Source organism: Microcaecilia unicolor, chromosome 1 (genome assembly GCF_901765095.1).
Source record: "Microcaecilia unicolor chromosome 1, aMicUni1.1, whole genome shotgun sequence".
NCBI lineage: Eukaryota > Metazoa > Chordata > Amphibia > Gymnophiona > Siphonopidae > Microcaecilia > Microcaecilia unicolor.
In genome coordinates this window covers 708,665,659-708,688,490 of record NC_044031.1, presented here as the reverse complement: position 1 = coordinate 708,688,490, position 22,832 = coordinate 708,665,659, and the positions used below count along the sequence as shown (strand labels likewise).

General features: G+C 44.0%; 1 protein-coding gene across 2 annotated transcripts in view; it reads right to left on the bottom strand.

Moving 5' to 3' along the window:
* Nucleotides 1-22,832, bottom strand: part of RAB27A (RAB27A, member RAS oncogene family) — a 142,788-nt gene that overhangs the window by 63,843 nt on the left and 56,113 nt on the right. The gene's annotated exons all lie outside the window — the stretch shown is intronic.

The following is a 22,832-nucleotide window of genomic DNA, read 5'->3' as shown; positions in this document are numbered from 1 at the left end:
GTTAATTCTGTTAAAAGCTTGGTATTTGAATTGAATTCTTATTTCAAATTTCAACTCTTTACTCTGTAAGTGAAGTGAAGGTATGCCAGATGGTTCAGATTATATTGAACTCTAGCGTTTGCCGGGCTGGGTTAGAAAGGTCAGAGACAGGAATTTCTTTCACCCTGGTGAATGATGAAAGCTAGCTCAACAGCTGTATATTATTAGGCATACTGAATAGTTTTGTAAGCAGGCAGTTTGTTTAGGATTAAATAGAAAAATGCTTAGATAGAAAATACTATTTAGAGAGAGAGGCAATAGATTAGTATCTACAAGTTTTTGATATTTAGAATATGTCTTATAAGAAATACTGATTCTGTGTAGTTAAATGTAGAATACCTTTTTAAATCTAATGTTACTCTCTGCTGTATTTTCTAAGCAAGGACTGCAGTGAAGAGGCCAACATGTGGTTTGACTTAGCCATAGTTCTGGCTGGTTCAATGTATAAGCTGATAGGTGAAGAGGTCAGGACTAGTCAGCTCTCTTCTCCTTGATTAATTATAGCTAAGTGTAGGACTGGCCTCCTGAAAGTATATCTGTATGCTATTAAGTAAGACTGACTTTTGACCTCTTTAATGAATACCAGAGTTTAGTTAGCAGTTAGTATGAACCAGACTAGGAATATGAGAATAACCAATCTCACTAGGGCCTCTTGGTCTCTAAGTGAACCCAGGTTAAGCTATAGATGAGACATCAATCATAATGAGAAATGTAAGAGTTCTGGAGACCAAATGTCTGGTGTAAGGGGCCCCAGGTCACAGGTCAGTTTAGGATGTCTGGAACCTATGTAACTGATATTTTTAAAGTAATGATTGGTTGAGGCAAAGTGACCAATCTATTCCTTAACCAATTGGAGAGTAAGGGGGCTGGGCTAGGCTAGGCTGGATAGAACTGTATTTAAGTAGGAGCAGAAGCAGTTAACGTCAGAAGGAGCTCAGAAGAAAGAGAAGGACAGAAGGAACAGACAGAAGAAGGAGAAAACAGCATAAGAAGAGAGCTGAGACAAAGACACAGAGAGCTGAGACAGAAGAGAAGAGAGCTAGAACTGATGTCCTGCTTTGTTTGCTGGCAAATAAAGAAGATTTCTCTCTCATTCTGGTGTGTGTTGTCTGACTCCTGAAGTATCATAAATTCATGCATCCATTCCTGCAACAATTCTTGGTGGCAGCGGTGGGATGAATCCTGCATTAATCCCAGCACCCAACTGACTGGAGAACATTCGCCGGGTATGTATTCTGTATTCTGTATTGTAATTCTAGCTAGAAAATTGTAAATCAGCCCCTCAAAAATTGAGGAAGGAGAGCCTGATCAACTCTCAGCGAAGGCCCTAGTACCTTCTAGTCGCGGGGACTAGAAGCGAAAACGCTTGAGCTTATCTGTATTTGAGAAATCTGAAATTGTTGGGTGGGATTTTCTGTATGGAATGTGTGATGCGTGAATGATTATTGAGTGCGGACTTCTTATAGCTGCATTTCCAATTAACGCGAGTTCAATTGGTCAGCAACGGAAGGAAGCGATTGCTGTCTGTCTACCTAGTGTCTCGAGAGTGCAGACCCCTTACTGCACTTTCAAAAAAATTCCCTCCCTTTTGTGTGTTGTAACTGTAAGCATTATGGGTGGGACATCATCTAGACAAATTGCTACCCCCCTAGACTGTATGCTTAAGAACTTCAAAAAAGGATTTTTAATTAATGACTATGGACAGACTTTAAGCTCAAGTACTCTAAGAACCTTGTGTGAAGTTGAGTGGCCATCTATGGGAGTGGGGTGGCCCCCTAGTGGCAGCTTAGATATTGAAGTAATCCGGAAGGTCTACAGCATAGTTGTAGGAGAACCAGAATATTCTGAACAACTCCCTTATATAGATTCCTGGGACAGCCTTGTGACTGACCCTCCCTCCTGGTTAAAAACTTATATGGGATCCCCAGTAAAATTCATGTTAGGCCGTGTTCAAAGAAAGATTAGAAAATCTAAACTAGAAGAGGGAAAGAGCCCTAGGAAGCCTACCACCCAATCGGTGGCTTCCGCCCCTACCCTGTCTGAGAAACCCATACTCTCTGATGACCCCTCAGACCTTGAGCCACCACCTTATGGCCCATTGTTGGGGTTCCGTGCCACCCCCAGAGATCCACGCCGCCCAGCCCAAGCCTCTCCAGCACAGGCTTCTCCGGATAGTTCTTCCCCTCCTGTGCAAAACCTGCCACATCCTAGGTTGGACTTTTCACCCAGTCTCTACTCTCCTCTGCCACATCCTCTCCTGTTAACCTCTGAAGACCCGCTTTGGGTTCCACTCCCTGACTCCTCAACTCCCGACAGCCCAGCCTCTCCTTCTAATACCCCTACCCACTCATCAGGGGCCCGGCATCCCTTTCAATGGACTGACTCACCTGTGACCACCTCTCAGTCTATGAGTACCCCTCCCCATCCCTCAGGGGTTCAACACACCTCCACTGAATGGGTTAGACCTGCTGCAATCACCTTTGAGCATGATAGGAGGGTAGCTCCTAGCTCTACCTCAGGTTCCATTCCCACCTCCTCGAGAGTTCTGCCCCTCCGTCAGGTAACTACCACTCGACCGGATCCTAATAATCAGGGTCAGGTTATACAGGCACAGGCCTATCAGTATGTACCCTTCACAACCACCGATCTCCTGAATTGGAAGACGCATTACCCCTCTTATACTGAAAAGCCTCAGGCAGTGGTGGACCTAGTGACTAGCATTATGGCCACCCATAACCCAACCTGGACTGATTGTCAACAACTTCTCCTGACCCTCTTCACAACTGAGGAGAGGCGGAAGATTTTGCAAAATGCTGAGGCCATCACGCGAGAGCGTGTCCCCGGGGGGACACAGGACCCAGAGGGATGGGTTAGAGCTCGGTTTCCTCGCGCAGCTCCAGATTGGGATCCAAATGATGGGCAGCACTATGAACTGTTGTCTGGCTATTGCCGGGACTTACTGGAAGGTATGAGGAAAGGCATAAAGAGGCCCATTAATCTGGCAAAGGTCTCTGAAATTCTCCAAGGGGCAACTGAATCCCCTGGGGCCTTTCTAGAGCGACTAATTGAAGCCTACAGAACATACACCCCATTTGACCCTGAAGCCCAAGAAAACCAGAGAATGGTGAATAGTGCATTGGTGGCCCAGAGTATGCCAGATATCCGGAAGAAGTTGCAGCGTCAGGAGGGATTCGCAGGGATGAATACCACCCAGCTAATTGAGATCGCAACCAAGGTTTTCATTAATAGAGATCAGGAGGTGCGCCGAGAGGCTGACCGGAAGATGCAGAAGAAGGCCGACCTTTTAGCGGCAGCCATTACTAATTCCACCCTTAATCGAGGTCGACCTCTAGCTAATGGGAAGCCAAAGTGGGACCCCGGACCACCAGCCAGGCCCCGAGATTCCTTCAATCAATCCCGGCCAAGGGGGGAGAATCCCAGACCAAGATTGGAGAGGGACCAGTGTGCCTACTGTAAGGAAAGAGGGCACTGGAAAGATGAATGCCCCCAGAGGCGCCAGGGACTGAGAAGGGGACCAGGAGATCGAGGAAGCCGAGGCCGAGTTCGAGAGGGAAGATATGAGCCTCCTGAATCTGACATCATCGGGATAGCCGAGATGGCAGAATGGGACGAATAGGACAGACCGGGTTCCTACAAACTGGGCTCCCAGGAACCTATGGTCAAGCTAACTATAGGGAGCCGCTCAATTCCATTCATGATTGATACAGGAGCTGAACATTCTGTTGTGACGGAGCGATTAGCGCCTGTGTCTGGAAAAACTGTCCGAGTGGTGGGTGCCACGGGGGTGCAGAACCGGAGGCCCTTCCTGACAACCCGTAGATGCCAATTAGGCTCACACATAGTCACTCATGAATTCCTGTATATGCCAGACTGTCCAATCCCTTTGTTAGGTCGAGACCTGCTGTCCAAGCTTAGGGCCCAAATTTCCTTTGACTCTGATGGCCAGACTTCAGTCTCCTTTCGGCCCCCGACATCCAGCCCTAAGGGTATATTGAGTTTCTGTTGCCCTCTTGAAGAAGAATGGCGGCTGCATCAGTCGCATGGCCAAGTTGACCTACCCCTGGCAGACAGCTTTCGGGTTAGTGGGGTATGGGCAGAAGATAATCCCCCAGGGTTGGCCCGAAATATTCCTCCTGTACATGTAGATTTACTTCCAAATGCCCGGCCAATCCATCTTCACCAATACCCAATTCCCAGAAAGGCTCTGGAAGGGATTCAAGCACATTTGAATCGTCTGTTATCCCATGGAATTATTCGTCCTTGTCAGTCTCCATGGAATACGCCACTATTGCCAGTTCAGAAGCCAGGGACTGAGGATTACCGGCCAGTCCAAGACTTACGAGTGGTTAACAAATCCACTATCTCATTACACCCTGTAGTGCCTAATCCATATGTCCTGTTAGGATTGATACCTTCTGGAGCTACCCATTTCACGACACTAGACCTAAAAGATGCCTTCTTTTGTATTCGGGTGGCCCCCGCTAGTCAACTGCTTTTCGCCTTTCAATGGGAAAACCCAGTAACAGGAAGGAAGCTTCAGTACACATGGACCCGCCTGCCACAGGGGTTCAAGAATTCCCCCACCATTTTTGGGACAGCCCTAGGGCAAGACCTTAAGACTTTTAAATCTGAGCCTTCCAGGCGAGTTTTACTCCAGTATGTAGATGACCTCCTGATTGCAGCAGTGACCCAGGAAGAGTGTTTTGAGGCTACCAGAGAATTGCTGGAGCTACTCTTGGATGCAGGCTATAAGGTCTCACGCTCAAAGGCCCAACTTTGTCAGTCAGAAGTGAAGTATCTGGGCTTTTGCATTTCCCAGGGAAGTCGGAGACTGGATGCTAGTAGGAAGCAAGCAGTTGCTGCAATTCCCCAACCCAAGTCCAGAAGGGAAGTTAGGGAATTTCTGGGAGCAGCCGGATTCTGCAGAATTTGGATTCCAAATTTTGCATTGATGGCGAAACCCCTTTATCAAGCCACAAAGGGGGGTGAAAAGGAACCATTTGAATGGGGACCTACTGCTCAACAATCCTTCATTGCCATAAAGAAAGCCCTACTCCAAGCCCCTGCGTTAGGCCTTCCTGATGTGGAGAAACCTTTCTCACTGTATGTCCATGAGCGACAGGGGGTTGCTCTGGGTGTGCTGACCCAGATGATGGGATCCTGGCAGAGGCCTGTTGCATACCTGTCTAAACAGCTGGATGGAGTGGCTAAAGGATGGCCAGCCTGCATGAGGGCCATTGCAGCAACAGCCTTACTGGTCCAGGAAGCTGATAAGTTGACCTTGGGGCAAGAACTGGTTGTTAAAGTCCCCCACGCAGTTCTTACCCTCATGGAGTATAAGGGCAACCACTGGTTTACAAATAACCGCATGGTTAAGTACCAAGCTAGTTTGTGTGAGAATCCACGGATACACCTGGAAACAGTGGCTACATTTAATCCTGCCACTCTTTTGCCAGCATCTGAGGGACCACCGGATCATGACTGTATCCAAACCATGGATGAAGTGTACTCCAGTCGACCAGATCTTAAAGATGTTCCGTGGAGGGACCCAGATGTAATTTATTTCACAGATGGAAGCAGTTATGTGGAGAACTCTAAGCGATTGGCAGGCTATGCTGTGGTGACAGAGGACAAGGTGATAGAAGCAAGAGCCCTGCCCCAAGGAACTTCAGCCCAGAAAGCAGAACTTGTGGCCCTCATACGAGCTCTGGAGCTAGCAGCAGGACTGGTGACTAACATTTATACTGATTCTAAGTATGCCTTCACAACCCTACATGCTCATGGAGCTTTGTATAAGGAAAAGGGACTCATAAATGCTGCAGGCCAACCTGTTAAGTATGGACCTGAAATACTTCAGCTGCTAGAGGCTGTGTGGGCCCCCAAGAAGGTAGCTGTCATTCATTGCAGGGGACACCAAAGAATAGATACTCCAGTGGCCCGAGGGAACCGCCATGCTGATCGGGTGGCCAAGGAAGCTGCTCGAGGACCCCCAGCAAGTACTGTGACTCCCCTGTTCCAAATTCGACTGCAAGAATGGACACCTATGTATACCCAAATGGAAGAGAAATGGGCTCAAGAAGAAGGTGCAGTAAGGAGACCTGATGGCTGGTTACATCTCCCTGATACCAGAGTTCTGGTGCCACGCCACCTAGCTTGGCCTGTAGTGTCTCAAGCTCATGACCTATCACACTTAGGGAAAACAGCACTAGCCCGCCTACTCAATCGAGTAGTGGTGCTGGAAGGATTGGATAGTCTGGTTGCCACTGCCTCTGCCCGATGTACTCTCTGTGCCCAGAATAATGCTCGTCAGGGACCCCGTATTCCACCAGGAGTTCAGTCTAGAGGACTAACACCCTTTGAGTCTTTAGTTATAGACTTCACAGAAATGCCCAGGAGCGGTAGGCTCCGATACCTCTTGGTCATGGTCTGTACCTTTTCTGGGTGGGTGGAAGCATATCCTACAGTCACTGAGAAAGCCACAGAAGTAGCTCGAGCCCTCCTTAGGGATGTCATCCCCAGGTATGGATTGCCCCTTGCCATAGGTTCAGATAATGGTCCCGCCTTTGTTGAAGCTACACTTCAGGCCCTGTCCCGCGCATTGCGCATTACCTGGAAATTGCATTGTGCCTATCGTCCCCAGAGTTCAGGGCAGGTTGAGCGGGCAAACAGAACCTTGAAAAATAGCCTAGCAAAGATTTGTCAGGAAACCCAATTGAAATGGCCACAGGCATTGCCACTAGCCCTCTTTCGCCTTCGATGCACCCCAACTAAAGGAACAGCCCTCTCTCCCTTTGAAATTGTGTATGGGAAGCCCCCAGCCATTTTACAGGGAATTAAGGGAGACATAGGGACTTTAGGGTCTGCCCAGGTGCAGGAGCAGGTAGCCCTCCTGGGTAAGATAATTTTTGAGCTTCAGTCTTATGTGAGAGAAATAAACCCTGTCCCCTTCCAGGCTCAGGTACATTCCTTCCTGCCAGGGGATAGAGTTTGGGTGAAAGATTGGAGGCTCCAGCCTTTGGGGCCCCGGTGGAAAGGACCTTTTACTGTTTTGCTTTCTACCCCTGCAGCTGTGAAGGTCGCAGGGATTACTCCATGGGTCCATTGGTCTCGAATTAAGTCTGCTGACCAGACTGAGCCCAGCACGGATCAGACGGAGCCTAGACAGTGGAGAGCAGAAAGTGATCCAGCGGAGCCATTGAAGTTGCGCTTGACCCGAACCAAAGAATCTACTACCTGAAAAGAAGGGTCAACTGCATACTGCAGGAGCTGCTGAACTTCGGCTTCACACTGAGACTCTTTCTGTCCAGATTCTGGCTTTCTTGGAATTTGAGAGCTTGATCCTTGTCAGTTGAGGGTCTATCCCAACTGGTATAAGAACTCAAAGACTGAGAACATTATATTAGAGTAATCTGTGATTAGCACAGACTGTTGAAATATTATTGCTTAATTAGTTTGCTGTATTTGTTTTAGATTAGGAAGAAAGAAAATGTTAGTAATTTGGATGCTTTTGTTGTTTTCTACTCCTTGCCTCCTTGTTCCTAATACCCCAACTCGCTCCAACCTTTGGTTACACTCTGTCCAGGAACTAATTAGCCAGGCAAAGATTACTTCCCCTTGTATTGTGTGTTCCCGATTTTCTCCTTATACTACAGATGTCCCAGCTGTTCCTGTCCCTGTGCAACTCCCAGCTCTTATACCTCCCTATTTTTCGAGTTCAGGTCCTTGGAGCCAGGATTATACTTGGTGGTCCTTTTATAATGCTACTTCCCCCTCTGACTCTTCTCTAAGGCCAGTTTTTACGTCTCCCTATCCAGCCTCTGGAGTGTTTTGTTTAACAAGAAGCATCTCAACTGTTCTTCCCATTCCCTGTAATTATACTAATGTTCTCCCAGAAAAAGGAGAATCTGTGTGGGTAGTTTCTCCAGGTACTCCTATGTGCCCTGCTACCATACCTGTAGATTATGACCCAGGTGATTATCTGGCTCCTAAGCGTACCACTGAGAAGACTATAGTGTCCAAGCTTATTTTCTACTTTCATAAGTCCCCGGGGTAGGAAGAGTTACTAACAAATGAGCAGCCTGTCACAATTGGGGATTGGCGCCTATGGTGTGCAAAGTCTCCATTTCGTCTTCGTTCCCCCTGGGATAGGGGCTCGCATTATGGGCATCCTAAGTACCCTGTCCAGCCTGAGCCAACATTTATTGGGAACTTTCCTCACCCTCTTCTTGGTCATTACTGGCTCTGTGATAATGTCCTCCACATGGTTCTTCCCTCCACATATGATTTTTGTGTATTGGTAACCTTGAATTATTTTCCTAAAGTTATTCCTCTCAAGCCACTATCCCCGCACCGCTCTAAGCGAGAGGCTTTGTCCTTACCCTCCTCCGTTGCCACAGAGGATGAGGCGATTGAATTAGCCCTCCAGTATATTAATTCTACTTATCCTCTGACTAAAAAGAGACTTGTAGCCCTTTCTGCCACGGCCTGGATTCCAATTGGAGGCCCGGTAGCGGGTATTACTGAACTAGGTATGGCTACCCGGAGACTTCAATCCCTACTCCATGTTTTAGTTCATGAGCTGAACGTGGTAGTCAATGCATTGCAGGATCAAATTAATGAATTAAGTATAGTTTCTCGGTATAATCGTATGGGCCTTGACTATCTCTTTGCAGCTCAGGGTGGCCTCTGCACAGTGTTAAATTCTTCAGAGTGCTGTACTATTGTCATAAATAGGACGCATGTGGTTAGGCATGCCATGGATAAAGTCCTACAGTTGGCCAGCCTTAATGTGGAGGATTACCGAGGAGGATTAGACCTTACCTCCTGGTGGTGGTCATTGACCTCCTGGATACGCCCCTTGTTCATTTCCCTAATAGTCTTAGTTTTAGCAGGATTGTTGTTTTGTTTCTTGGCCTCATGTGCTTCGGCAGTATGCCGTCGGACCTTAACAAGTAGGGTAATGGTGATTCACAAGTCTATTCCTAATTAGGATCACTATAATCTCCAGAGTTTGAGTTGTGAGACTTATCTCTGCATAAGCTGATTTTAGTCTCAAAGGGGGGAATGAGGCAGCCATGGCATAATTATATATATAAGAAATCATATGAAGGGTTAATTCTGTTAAAAGCTTGGTATTTGAATTGAATTCTTATTTCAAATTTCAACTCTTTACTCTGTAAGTGAAGTGAAGGTATGCCAGATGGTTCAGATTATATTGAACTCTAGCGTTTGCCGGGCTGGGTTAGAAAGGTCAGAGACAGGAATTTCTTTCACCCTGGTGAATGATGAAAGCTAGCTCAACAGCTGTATATTATTAGGCATACTGAATAGTTTTGTAAGCAGGCAGTTTGTTTAGGATTAAATAGAAAAATGCTTAGATAGAAAATACTATTTAGAGAGAGAGGCAATAGATTAGTATCTACAAGTTTTTGATATTTAGAATATGTCTTATAAGAAATACTGATTCTGTGTAGTTAAATGTAGAATACCTTTTTAAATCTAATGTTACTCTCTGCTGTATTTTCTAAGCAAGGACTGCAGTGAAGAGGCCAACATGTGGTTTGACTTAGCCATAGTTCTGGCTGGTTCAATGTATAAGCTGATAGGTGAAGAGGTCAGGACTAGTCAGCTCTCTTCTCCTTGATTAATTATAGCTAAGTGTAGGACTGGCCTCCTGAAAGTATATCTGTATGCTATTAAGTAAGACTGACTTTTGACCTCTTTAATGAATACCAGAGTTTAGTTAGCAGTTAGTATGAACCAGACTAGGAATATGAGAATAACCAATCTCACTAGGGCCTCTTGGTCTCTAAGTGAACCCAGGTTAAGCTATAGATGAGACATCAATCATAATGAGAAATGTAAGAGTTCTGGAGACCAAATGTCTGGTGTAAGGGGCCCCAGGTCACAGGTCAGTTTAGGATGTCTGGAACCTATGTAACTGATATTTTTAAAGTAATGATTGGTTGAGGCAAAGTGACCAATCTATTCCTTAACCAATTGGAGAGTAAGGGGGCTGGGCTAGGCTAGGCTGGATAGAACTGTATTTAAGTAGGAGCAGAAGCAGTTAACGTCAGAAGGAGCTCAGAAGAAAGAGAAGGACAGAAGGAACAGACAGAAGAAGGAGAAAACAGCATAAGAAGAGAGCTGAGACAAAGACACAGAGAGCTGAGACAGAAGAGAAGAGAGCTAGAACTGATGTCCTGCTTTGTTTGCTGGCAAATAAAGAAGATTTCTCTCTCATTCTGGTGTGTGTTGTCTGACTCCTGAAGTATCATAAATTCATGCATCCATTCCTGCAACACTCTCTCACCTCAGTTCCGCCTCCCGACATTCTCCGTCCTGTGCCCCGCCCCCTTTTGGGGTCGTCGCCGCCATTCCCCTCCTCCATCGGGCCCCCCTCCTACGTTGGTTACTGACGTCAGACAGGGGCGGGCCCAGCAGGAGAAAGACGCGCCATCGAAGCTGGGCGAAGGCAGGCATCAGGCTTTCTTCTTGCCCGTGCAGCGCCTTCGGACAGAGGAGAGAGGCGCTGCACGGGCCCGGTAAGAGGGAGGGGGGCCCGATGGAGGAGGGGAATGGCGGCGACGACCCCAAAAGGGGGCGGGGCACAGGACGGAGGATGTCGGGAGGCGGAGCTGAGGTGAGAGTAGTGAGGAAGGGAGGGGGGCAGGGGCTGCTCGAATTTTGCTTTTTCGGGGTGGGGGGAGCGGCGGAAAGTGGGGAGCAGCGGGGGGGGGGCAAGGCCGTCCGTACAGGACGCTCCTGATGAGCGCCCTTGCCCCCTCCCGATCCTTTTTTTATTTTTATTTAGTTATGTTTTTCTGACGTCCTTTGGACCAATCACAGCGCTTTTAGCTCTGCTAATGCGCTGGGATTGGCTCAAAGTTTGTTTATTTTTTCTCTTAATGATTTTTCCTGGCACAGAGCTGTCCTAACGAGTGGTCCAGACCTCTCGTTAGTTTTCCTGCCTTTTTCCTGCGTAAAGGCAATCGGAAAAGGTTAGTGCATGTCGTTTCAATGGGGTTTTCACACTAATTGCTCATCTCCATTCCGTTTTCGTTAGCTGCTGGCTTCCTCGGTAAAAGCCCTTTGATGCATGCAACGGATCAAATTTTCCTCGTTGGAGAGTCATTAAAGGCTCATTTAGCTTTAGTGCATCTGCCTCTAAGGCTGAGCACAAGGCGGGAGCTTTAGCCCCAGGGTCAGAGGAGGCATAGAAGGGTTAGTTCTTTCTTCTGCTGTATCATCTGTGAGGATTTAATGCCAGTTTCTTTTCTTCCTTTCAAGCGTAGTAGTACCCACAACTTTTTAAGACAGAATGAGAAGTGATGGTTTTGTGCAAAGGTCTGAGCCAGAAATGTTTGTGATGCTAATATTCATTAGCAGAACAAAATTCCAGCATATGCGCAGATGTGCACTGACACTCATTTTGATCAGACGTGTGCACAGTAGTAGCTACCCTTGGTATAGAATCTTGTGCACATAGGAGTGTAATTTTATTAGTGCAGTAAGTTGCATTATATCTTTCCAACAGGATCCACATTGGCAAAAGAATTTCAGTGTGAGAGCCAGCCTCACACAAATTCTTTTGCCTTTGCTGGGGAAATCAGTTAGCCCACTGGTAAAGGTCAGGGGGGGGAGGGGGAGAGGAAAATCCACCTCCAGTGAAACAACTGGCCTCTGATGTGGTTGGACCTAATACTCAGATGCATCCAGGGTGTGCTTACCCTGATTAGCTCACAAGGTCTAGTTGCTTCATAATTTGCATATGACCAGCATACTGCATCAGCAAGCAAAACTTCCAGATTAATCTTAGAAGCTGTGTGCTATGCAGAAAGCTGGCAGTGGCACAGAAGAAATCATGTGGTTAGCAGGACATCTGCTCTTAACATTCTGGGGTTCCAATGCAGAAAAGGGTTTTGCAAGGAAGCAAAATTTTGTGTTAGACACAATTGCAAATCATATTAAAACAGAGACTATGGAGAGCACAAAGCGTAAATCCAAAGGCCAGGTCTAAGGAGACAGTTAACTCGTTCTTCTGCAGTAGGGATAGAATAGCTAAAAGTCCTCATTACCCTCCAATCACCCACCACATAAAAGTCAACATGGATTTAGTGAAGGGAAATCTTGCTTCACCAATCTATTACATTTCTTTGATGGGGTGAACAAACACGTGGATAAAGGTGAGCCGGTTGATATTGTGTATCTGGATTTTCAGAAGGTGTTTGACAAAGTAGCTCATGAAAGACTCCAGAGGAAATTGGAGAGTCATGGGATAGGAGGTAGTGTCCTATTGTGGATTAAAACCTGGTTAAAAGATAGAAAACAGAGAGAGTAGGGTTAAATGGTCAGTATTCTCAATGGAGAAGGATAGTTAGTGGGGTTCCCCAGGGGTCTGTGCTAGAATCACTGCTTTTTAACATATTTATAAATGACCTAGAGATGGGAGTAACTAGTGAGGTAATTAAATTTGCTGATGACACAAAGTTATTCAAAGTAGTTAAATTGTGGGAGGATTGTGAAAAATTACAAGAGGACCTTACGAGACTGGGAGACTGGACATCTAAATGGCAGATGACGTTTAATGTGAGCAACTGCAAAGTGATGCATGTGAGAAAGAGGAACCTGAATTATAGCTGTCATGCAAGGTTCCACGTTACGAGTCACCGACCAAGAAAGGGATCTAGGTGTCGTCGTTGATGATACATTGAAACCTTCTGCTCAGTGTGCTGTGGTGGCTAAGAAAGCAAATAGAATGTTAGGTATTATTGGAAAGGAATGGAAAACAAAATGAGGACATTATAATGTCTTTGTATCGCTCCATGGTGCGACCGCACCTCGAATATTGTGTTCAATTCTGGTCACCGCATCTCAAAAACAATATAGTGAAATTAGAAAAGGTGCAGAGAAGGGGATGGTACGACTTCCCTATGAGGAAAGGCTAAAGCGGCTAGGGCTCTTCAGCTTGGAGAAAAGGCGGCTGAGGGGAGATAAACAGAGGTCTATAAAATAATGAGTAGAGTGGAACGGGTAGACGTGAAGCATCTGTTTATGCTTTCCAAAAATACTAGGACTAGGGGGCATGCGATGAAGCTAAAAAGTAGTAAATTTAAAACGGATCGGAGAAACTTTTTCTTCACTTAATGTGTAATTCAACTCTGGAATTCGTTGCCAGAAAATGTGGTAATGGCGGTTAGCTTTGTACAGTTTTAAAAAGGTTTAGACAATTTCATAACGGAAAAGTCAATAGACCATTATTAAATTGGACTTGGGGAAAATCCACTATTTCTGGGAGAAGCAGCATAAAATATTTTGTACTTTTTTGGGATCTTGCCAGGTACTTGTGACCTGGATTGGCCACTGTTGGAAATAGGATGCTTGGCTTGATGGACCTTTGGTCTGTCCCAGTATGGCAATACTTACGTACTTATGACATGTTTGTTTACATGTATGTTGAGCTAGGATTTCTTTTAAGGTTTTGTAATATTTGAGAACGTGCTTGGTAATAGATTTTTGTTGTTGTTGCTCAGATGTCATGAAAAGCAGTATATTTTTTGAATGGTGACTTCATGGAGAAATATCCTAGTTCTGCACCTGTTGTTGGGGTAAGGTAGGGTTATTGTGGATGCAGAGAGTATGTACATTCAATCTGGTGTCAAATTTCAAACATTATTTTCCAAGAGACACACAAACTTTGAATTCTGAATCCTTTTGATGACCCCGATATTGAAGATGCAAGGATTCGAGAGGATGCAAATGAGACTGTTTTGAACTTTCTGACAGTAGGCTGCAAATGAGGTCCTGGGAAATACTGCAGCTAAGAAACGACTCTTGCAGAACTTCTTCCTTTTTCTTGAACATACTTGTGAAACCAGCTCTTCTCATAAAACAGTTCTCAAAAGTAAAATGTGAAACTACATGTGGCTGGAAAGTGACCCGATTGTGAGAATCATTATACTGAAACTAAGATTCAGAATACTTATTTCATCCAAAAGAGCCCAGATCTCCCATTAAAACTAGCAAACACATATTTTACCATGTTTTAAGACAGTCCACACTTTTGAGTTTAAGTGGCTTCACTAAATCCATGTTGGCTTTGTCTCATTAAGCCATGCTTTTGAATGTGCTCTGTAATTTTGTTCTTTATAATAGTCTCTACCATTTTGCCCGGCACCGACGTAAGACTCACCGGTCTATAATTTCCTGGATCTCCCCTGGAACCTTTTTAAAAAATTGGCGTTTCATTGGCCACCCTCCAATCTTCCGGTACCATGCTCGATTTTAAGGATAAATTATATATTACTAACAATAGTTCTGCAAGTTCATTTTTCAGTTCTATCAGTACTCTGGGATGAATACCATCCGGTCCAGGAGATTTGCTACTCTTCAATTTGTCAAACTGCCCCATTACATCCTCTAGGTTTATAGAGATTTCATTCAGTTTCTCCAACTCGTCGGCTTCGAATACCATTTCTGGCACCAGTATCTCTCCCAAATCTTTCTCAGTGAAGACCGAAACAAAGAATTAATTTAATCTCTCCGCTACGGCTTTGTCTTCCCTGATCGCCCCTTTTAGACCTCTGTCATCTAGTGGTCCAACCAATTCTTTTGCTGGCTTCCTGCTTTTAATATATCTAAAAAAAAAATGTTACTACGTGTTTTTGTCTCCAACGCAATCTTTTTTTCAAAGTCCCTCTTTGCCTTCCTTATCAGCACTTTGAATTGACTTGACATTCCTTATGCTATTTCTTATAGTTTTCAGTTGGTTCCTTCTTCCATTTTCTGAAGAATTTTCTTTTAGCTCTAATAGCTTCCTTCACATCACTTCTTAACCATGCTGGCTGTTGTTTGGTCTTCTGTCCTCCTTTTTTAATACACGGAATATATTTGGCCTGGGCTTCCAGGATTATGTTTTTGAACAGCATCCATGCCTGATGTAAATTTTTGACCCTCGAACGCGCTCCTCTACGTTTTTTTTTTTCACCGTTCTCATTTTATCATAGTCTCCTTTTTGAAAGTTAAATGCTAACATATTGGATTTCCTGTTTATACTTACTTCAAAGCTAGTATCAAATTTGATCATATTATGATCACTTATCAAGCGGCCCCAGCACCATTACCTCCCGCACCAGATCATGCGCGCCACTAAGGACTAGGTCTAGACTTTTTCCTTCTCTTGTCGGTTCCTGTACCAGCTGTTCCAAAAAGCAGTCCTTGATTTTGTCAAGGAATTTTACCTCCCTAGCATGCCTCGATGTTACATTTACCCAGTCAATATCGGGGTAATTTAAATCACCCATTATTATTGTGTTGCCCAGTTTGTCTGCTTCCCTAATTTCCTTTTAACATTTCTACATCCCTCTGTTCATCCTGGCCAGGTGGACGGTAGTACACACCTATCACTATCCTTTTCCCCTTTGCATATGGATTTTGAATCCATAGGAATTCCAAGATGTGTTTTTGTCTCCTGCAGAATTTAACAGTACTACTAATCATACTGTATATACGAATCAAACAGCAAGAATTCTACCAATGAGCAGGCAGCACTACAGATATTACAATGGTAAAACTGAACAAGTGACACTGCTATAAAGTTCTAAATCTACCCAAACTACAAGCAAATAAAGTACTGACTTATGCTGTGAAAGAGATACTATGAGAGTGGTTTGATACTGCTGTTTTATTCTGCTATTGAAATAACCTTGTATTTTAAAATGGGATTTGCTGTATCTTTGTACCTCCGACACAGTCCAAGGGCAAAACATGACCACACCAACTTTTTAATAAAGAATTACATCTCTCAAGGACCCTGTTTATCTGTGGTAATACTGTTCTATGTCCTATATTTGTTACATAAGTAATGCCACACTGGGAAAAACCAAGGGTCCATCGAGCCCAGCATCCTGTCCACGACAGCGGCCAATCCAGGCCAAGGGCACCTGGCAAGCTTCCCAAACGTACAAACATTCTATACATGTTATTCCCGGAATTGTGGATTTTTCCCAAGTCCATTTAGTAGTGGTTTATGGACTTGTTCTTTAGGAAACCGTCTAACCCCTTTTTAAACTCTGGTAAGCTAACTGCCTTCACCACGTTCTCCGGCAACGAATTCCAGAGTTTAATTACGCGTTGGGTGAAGAAACATTTTCTCCTATTTGTTTTAAATTTACTACACTGTAGTTTCATCGCATGTACCCTAGTCCTAGTATTTTTGGAAAGCGTGAACAGACGCTTCACATCCACTTGTTCCACTCCACTCATTATTTTATATACCTCTATCATGTTTCCTCTCAGCCATCTCTTCTCCAAACTGAAAAGCCCTAGCCTCCTTAGTCTTTCTTCATAGGGAAGTCATCCGATCCCCGCTATCATTTTCGTCGCCCTTCACTGCATCTTTTCCAATTCCACTATATCTTTCTTGAGATGCAGCGACCAGAATTGAACACAATACTCAAGGTGCGGTCGCACCATGGAGCGATATAACAGCATTATAACATCCTCACACCTGTTTTCCATACCTTTCCTAATAATACCCAACATTCTATTCGCTTTCCTAGCCGCAGCAGCACACTGAGCAGAAGGTTTCAGTATATTATCGACGACGACACCCAGATCCCTTTCTTGGTCCGTAACTCCTAACGTGGAACCTTGCATGACGTAGCTATAATTCGGGTTCTTTTTTCCCCCACATGCATCACCTTGCACTTGCTCACATTAAACGTCATCTGCCATTTAGCCGCCCAGTCTCCCAGTCTCGTAAGGTCCTTCTGTAATTTTTCACAATCCTGTCACGAGTTCACGACTTTGAATAACTTTGTGTCATCAGCAAATTTAATTACCTCGCTAGTTACTCCCATCTCTAAATCATTTATAAATATATTTAAAAGCAGCAGTCCTAGCACAGACCCCTGAGGAACCCCACTAACTACCCTTCTCCATTGTGAATACTGCCCATTTAACCCCACTCTCTGTTTCCTATCCTTCAACCTTGTTGTCAGGGCATTTTATTTTCTAAGCATGTTGGTCCCAATTTTTCTTTTCTGCTTTCCTGCTGTCTTCTGTTCTCTCTCTTTTTAGTGACTACTGTCTTTTGTCCTCTCTTTCTTTGTTTTCTTCCTGTCTGCAAACTCCATTTTCACATTTTCTCACTCTCTGTTCCCCACCTTCCCCAGTTCCATATAGCTTCTACTCTGTTCTCCCTCCCTTGCCCCTTCTCCTTCTGCCATTAGTACTAACTGGCTGATCTAAGATGTGAAGGCTTCAGGGGTGGGGCAACCCTTTTCAAGGACCTGCTGGCCTGAACACAGCTATGGTACATGGTGCCATGGCTCTTTCACGTGCTTCACCAGCCTTGCACACCTGCTGCCTGCTCAAGGTGCCTGGTCAAGGGGAAAGAAGGGAAGGGAAGCATAATATTCTTAATAGAGGATACCAGTGTGGTATTTTAAAGTGACCTAACCATTTAATCCGCTATCACATTTAAAGTGAAAAATAGTATATAAACCAAAAAAGGTTTACTGAGAAAAATATATTTCTAAAATGGCAACAAAAACAAGTATGTGCTGGCACAAACACAAACATCCATTTCTCCTGTAATTTAGAACAACCTCTGTATCAGTAGATTTTGTTCAAAATTACTAGTGAAACTTGAGATGTCCTCACCTGAACATCTCAATGCAGACTTCCATGCCCTAAGATAGGGCCGTAAAAGCTATTCTTACAAATTTAGGCCTGCCATTCATTTGTCTATATTTATAAACCTAATTTATGAGTATTGTGCTGAAAATTAATGCTAAGCTCCTAACTTTTTTCCGCATCCTAAACGCACCCCTGTTGCCACCCACTTTTCATGTTCATAGAGTTAGAAATTTAATGAAGTTTTGAGTATAAAATGTAGGCACTCAGCCCTACTAAAAAATTTTAAGAGAGGTCAATTTAGGAACATAAATTCTTGGATTATCTGACCGAGTTTGCAATGGGTTAGACTTGCTTGAGGGAGCGTACATCAAGTATGCACAGTAGAATCTGTCAAACAGGATGATACATAGTGTAAAAAGAATCATTCAGAATAGCTTATGGATCTGCTAGCAAAGTGGCTTGTAATTAATTCATAGAACACCCATCATTTAAAAAGATTATAGGAATCAGTCATCCTACTCTCTGCTTCCTTAATGACAGCACTGGTGATCTATGGAAACAGCTCTTCCTACCATTCAGCCTTTCCTTTTATACAGTGGACCCTCCTTATGGCAACTGAGCTAGGAGTCCATCTGTAAAACTGAGGGCACATATTCCTTTAACAGATACTACATATAAAAGCACTGCTTTGTTGACAGTGACTTCAATTTCTTACAGACAGGACTCATTATATAACATAGTAAATGATGGTAGATAAACATCTACAAGTAGTGAAATGCACCTACAACCTTTTATTTATGAAGTACTAGCCCAATAGTTAGTGCAGTGGCCTGGGCAAGTCACTTAACCCTTCCATTGTAAACCACTTCAACTGTATCCACAGAAAAGCAGTACATCAAATTCCATCCCCTTTCCCTTTAAAAGAACTGGAGGATGTGACGCTTTCCTTCTTCCTTGTTGTGAAAAAGAAATTCCCAATAGCAACAGGAAGTATAATGTCCTTTCTACGGATGCACAATACCGCTGCCCTTTCACCTTTCCTCTTGCAGCTAAAGTATTTTTCCTAAGGTTCTATCTAATTGTAAATGCTAATCTCCAGCGCCCCCTAATATTTGCACACAAACTCTAAATCAAGTCTCCAGGGATGGAAAATTTTAGGAAAACAACTTTGAATCCTAACCCTTTAGACTGGTGCCCAAGTAATAAGAAAATCTGGACAGCTATAGTCTAATACTGCCTCCCTCCTAGTTTTTTTTTGGGGGGAGGGGAAAGCTCATTTCACTTTCTGCATTAGTTCTGTATGCCTCAGCCACCTCTGGCCCTCTCCTTTCCTATGGGCCATCTTTTTCCTTGCAGCTGCTTTCCTACCCATTGATAAATTCAAGGAGTTGCTGCCATTGCCATAGCTCTGCTCTTCTTGCCTGCTGACAGAATAATTAGCAGATACTAGTCTGCCCAGGCCCAGCTTAATTCCTGCCCCACCAATCTCAGCAGCAGCTCCTCCTCACCAGCTCAGACCCAGTTCCTCTGCCCTACCTACTAAAGGCAACAGCAATGATGGCTCCTCTTGGTTGCAGGTGTTTGATACCAAATTTAAAGCCACCTGGGCAACCTGGTGCAAAACAATAAAGAATAATATACCTATTTCAAGCACGCACCATGACAGAGTGCTAGAAAAACGGGTCACTCAAGGAAAGTAAGGACTTATTTCTCTTATCTTTTATCTTCCATCAGGAGTACTCTAAAAATAGTACTAAATCTATCCACTTTAGGTAAGCAGCAATTTCAAGAACTGGAAAGCATTATCTGGAGAGGCAAGAACAAACAATGCCAGCTGATTTAGAGGACGGCAGAATATGGCACGCCCAGAAAGGCTTCTGAAAATGACTGCTTGTTCTGTATGTTCTGCTGACTTTGCAGAGGTAGGCCTATATCACCATGTAAGAGTGCTGGAGCTGCAGCATGTGAGCCCAGACAGGGGTTGATCTACCAAGCTTGCAAGGCTGCAGTACAACCAGGGGCGTAGCCAGACACCCAAGTTTGGGTGGGCCTGGACCCAAGGTGGGTGGGCAGAACTCTGCCTTGTCCTACAAGTGATTTGGTTTCTCCTTCTCTCGCCTGCATGCCATATGTTCTTTCAAACATCCCCTCTCCCCCATATACCTTTTAAATAGCAGATTTTCACCGGCAGCAAACAGTTGTTGGGAGTTTTTGGCTGGTGGGGCTTGGGGTCCCTGCCAGCCACATTATAGGTGTGCTGCTACTTGGTGGGCCTGAACCTAAAGTGGGTGGGCCTGGGCCCACCCCAGGCCACCCTTGGCTACGCCACTGAGTACAGCCCCCTCAACACACCAATCTCTCTCTCTCTCATACCGAAGCAAAGGTTTCTCAGGAACAGGGTAATCTTTCAGCCTCCTCAGTCAGCAGAACATACACCTCCAATGCCTACAGTTTAAGATTGAGGTACATAGGATCATAAGTTACCACAGAAAAAAAATAGACATAGTCCGAGCTAAATTGGACTATAAGTCAGCACTTTTCTTCTTTTGGCCCCGACTCTCTGGAACTCGCTGCCAAGGCCCTTCATGCTGAACCAAAATATAAAGATGCATTTAAGACCCACCTGTCAACCTTACTGACATTTCACCCTCTCCCCAAGAAAGCCATGAAATGTGTGTGTGTGTGTGTGTGTGTGTGTGTGATTGGGGGGGGGGGGGGGAGTAATTCTATAAAAGTCACTTAAAGTTAGGTGTTAAAACACCCAAGTATAAATTCTAGAGCTCCAATTCCACGTGTAATTGCCATTATAGAATACTAGTGCAAGTCTGCCTTTTAACACCTAACTTTTGTTGCAAGCACCTGTGCCATGTGAAATGCTGGTGTAAATGCTCATATGTATCTGAGAGTATTCTATAACCTTGATGACCCTTGACCCGCCTATGCCCCTCCCATGGCCACACTCCCAGCAGTTGCGTACTAAGGGGGTCTTTTACAAAGGCACATTAGCATTTTTAGCGCACACTGATTAGGGTGCGCTAAACGCTAGAGACACCCATAGGAATATATGGGCGTCTAGCATTTAGTGCACACTTATTTTTAGTGCACGTTAAAAGCGCTAGTGTGCCTTTGTAAAAGGACCCTTAAAGGAATTATGCACTAAAGTTATGCAATTATGACTAAGGACAGTTACATGAATACCTGCAAATTAGTGCCAACACCAATTAACTCTAATTAAAGCCAATTATTGGTAATTAGTGTCAACACCTAATTTAACAGTTACATTAATTGCTTATCTGCCTTTACTCTATAATCTGTAAACGCAAATTTGTATAAGCACAAAAATGTGTGCGTAAGATTATAGAATTATGACTAAGGACAGTTGCACGCGCAACTGTAAATTAGTGCCGATTAACTCCAATTATAGCCTATTATTGTAGTTAGTGCCAATTAGTGCCTAATTTAACAACTAAGTTGTATGTGCAACTGCCATTATTCTATAACCTGCATGCGTAAATTCTAGAATTCAGCGTAACTGAAAAAGAGCCATAGAATCAGTGTCATTCAATGGAACTACACAAAATGATAAGGTGCTCAATATTCTCACAAAATACATAATTAAAACCAACTTGTCACAATCCTACCCTATAGTTTTGATTAACCAACTAAAGAATCAAACATTCAGTTTACCCATCTGAGTTTTGTTTTGTTTGTTTGTTTGGGGGGGGGTTAAACAGATAAACAAAATGCACACATGGGCCTAAAGAACTTATAAGTACGTAAGTGTTACCATACTAGGGACAGACCAAAGGTCCATCAAGCCCAGTATCCCGTTTCCAACAGTGGCCAATCCAGGTCACAAGTACCTGGGAAGATCACAAAACAGTACAATACATTTTATACTGCTTATCCTAGAAATAAGCAGTGGATTTCCCCATTTTAATAATGGCTTATGAACTTTTCTTTTAGGAAGCTATCCAAACCTTTTTAAACCTCACTAAGCTAACTGTTTTTACCACATTCTCTGGCAATGAATTCCAGAGTTTAAATACACATTGAGAGAAGAAATATTTTCTCCGATTCATTTTAAATGTACTACTTTGTAGCTTTATAGCGTGCCCCTTAGTCCTAGTATTTTTGGAAAGACTAAACAAGTGATTCATATCTACCCGTTCCATTCCACTCATTATTTTATATACCTCTATCATATGTCCCCTCAGCTGTCTTTTCTCAGAGCTGAAGAACCCTAGCCGTTTCAGCCTTTCCTCATAGGGAAGTTGTCCCATCCCCTTTATCAGTTTCGTCGCCCTTCTCTGTATCTTTTCTAATTCCACTATATCTTTTTTGAGATGCAGTGACCAGAACTGCAAACAGTATTCAAGGTGCGGTCACATCATGGAGCAATACAAAGGCATTATAACATCCTTGTTTTTATTTTCCATTCCTTTCCTAATAATACCCAACATTCTATTTGCTCTCTTTGCCACCACAGCACACTGAGCAGATGGTTTCAAAGTATCATCAACGATGACTCCTAGATCCTTTTTCCTGGTCGGCAACTCCTAACACGGAACCTTGCATCCCGTAGCTATAGTTTGGGTTTCTCTTTCCCACATGCCTCACTCCGCACTTGCTCACATTAAACATCATCTGCCATTTGGATAGGTGAAAAAAACCCTTTAGATAACGAGCAAATATGTACCCAAGGTACCAAATGGGGGTTAACTCCTTATCAGATGTGGTACTTTCTTTTTAATGCGAGAATACACATTACCAGGACTAGAACCAACACAGCCTAATTTCTCTAAGAGATGAAAGCAGCTAATGGGCAAGGTACGTGATAGCCCAGCTGATTGAAGGATGCAGTCTGGTTTTTGTCAGTATTTTGCCACAATCAGTGTTTTCTGGCACTAGACAGACAAATCTGTTTTGAAGTGACCTAACCATTTAATCTACTACACACACTGTCTAAAGTGGGGGAAAAATGGTTTTATGTACTAACTCCATTAAATTGTGATATTTGGTAAATCTCAACCAAAGTCAGCCACTGGCAGCAGCAAAACACTATATAGAAAGGGAAAGGGAACTGGATTAAGCTCACACAGAAGTTCAAGGCAGGTTTCATTCAGGTACAG